The following is a 1,990-nucleotide window of genomic DNA, read 5'->3' as shown; positions in this document are numbered from 1 at the left end:
CAATCTTCACAACCTAAATCGTCATTTTGCTCTCAGGACAACCAAATCAAACAGGTTTTTTTTTTTTAAGTACTTTAGGACAGTGGTTCCTAAACTTCTTCTCCCAGCGGTTTCCAAACATTTTCTGGGTCCTCCCTATGTATTACAAATAGCGTGCGTGCGTGCGTGCGTGCGTGCGTGCGTGCGTGCGTGTTCCTAAATTTCCAAGAAATGTAGGAAATTTCTTGTCATTTTTAAAGAACCAGCATTTTATTTCTGTATTTAGAATTCAAACATAAAAGTGGATTGATATGTTTTTGTTTTTAAACACATAAATTACAACCTAAATGGCAAGGAAAACAAATCTGAAAAMAWWWTTTTCTGGTACTTTTTTGTGTCATTCTTTGTGAAAGTTTATTGCAAGTAATGCTGGAAAAAAATTTGGAAAAAATGGTGAAAAACCCTGCATTTGSTACTGTATCAGAATTTAAAAGCATTAACTGGTTCTTTTTCACTTTACTGAGAGCCATTGCGGACGGTCCAATGAGCAGATTAARCAATTCGGGAGCAACAGCAATAACGCATACACGTCCGTTTAAAGAGTTCACGTCAGACAAAGTGAAGTCATTCCTCATGTTAAGCAAAGTTTCAAACACTTCCAAAAGCCGATACCCCCAACCAGTCTCAACCTTTCAAATTGATTTCCAACTCTACAATCCCAAGGCCATTGTCGCCCGTCGTTTTGTTTTTTTCCTCTTTGCAGAAGAATTTCAACAAATTGCCTCCACATGYATCTCGAGGAACCCCATGGGAAAGAGGCCAAGCCGAATGCTGTGCTGACGGAGCCCAAACACTGACTTCATCAAGCATCACAAGCKTKCTCCGATGGCCGCCAGATGCTCACCTGGCCCTGGCAGCTGTTTGCGTCGCCATGTTGCATAAGGAGATCCTCACTTAATTTCCCTTATGCAACAAGGTGAGGAGGCAACAAACAGGCCTTTGAAAGATATAAGTTACCAACTTCCCTGGTGGAAGGGTAATGTTTGTACATGTAAGGATATGATGGASGTAAAGATCCCAAAGACCCTCCAAAGGCGTCTTGTGTTTCCAGTAATTGACGTAGCAGCAGAAAGTCGGGAAAAGAAAACCAGGAGCGAGGAAGCGTGGGTAACATTTTCCATGTGATKGAGTTTGAATCTCAGGTGTCCCAACTCATACTCCCTCTGCAGCGCAGGTTTCCACTGGCAGCCRGCCTGAGGCGTTTGGCYTTGTGCTTTTTCATTCCTTGTCACTCTGCGAGCGGCGACCTCATCAGGCGGCGAATGCGTGTCTCTGGAGGAGTATCACTTGCAGAGCGTCGCCGCGGGCTTTACAAGGTGGAAATCGTCTTAATTGTACACAGCTTTCTCTAAATGTCACATATGTGAAAGGTTTACACCATGATGGTTCTGTTTGAAAAATAATTTTCGTGCGCTGACGTGCATTTTTTAGCAATTTCTGCACAAAGTGCATCTTTTTCATTTTTGGAGACTTCTAAATTGTTGACCTCCGCCATCAGGAATTTCTGAATCACATGGGCGAGGAAAGGATGGACTGCTCCTATCAAGTGAGCTCCAAATCCGAGCTCCAAATCCACGCCTCCTCGCAAGTCATCTGTGACAACCAGATTATGCGCACGGGGATCGTGAGCGGAGACGATATTGATCGGAATTTGGCAAAAACAGACAAAAGAAACACGAATGAAGCAACTGCGTTGCAGACATTCTCAWTGCGTAACATCTGCTTTGGATCATTTTGGTGGAGTGGGCAGTCATTGATAACTGCAGAGCTGAAACAGACCAACTATTGAGTAGATAAATACTTTGAAATGTGCCARTGTGTACACTTACAACATGCTAGTCCGATTCGTATCTATTTTTAATTAAATTTAGACAAACATGGAGTTCGCTCTTCCTGCCTTTGAAGGTCGTGGGACTGAATTTTGCCACCAGGTTCTGTTTAATAAACCACA

This window comes from Poecilia reticulata, linkage group LG17 (genome assembly GCF_000633615.1).
Source record: "Poecilia reticulata strain Guanapo linkage group LG17, Guppy_female_1.0+MT, whole genome shotgun sequence".
Taxonomy (NCBI): domain Eukaryota; kingdom Metazoa; phylum Chordata; class Actinopteri; order Cyprinodontiformes; family Poeciliidae; genus Poecilia; species Poecilia reticulata.
This window is presented reverse-complemented; position numbering follows the sequence as displayed.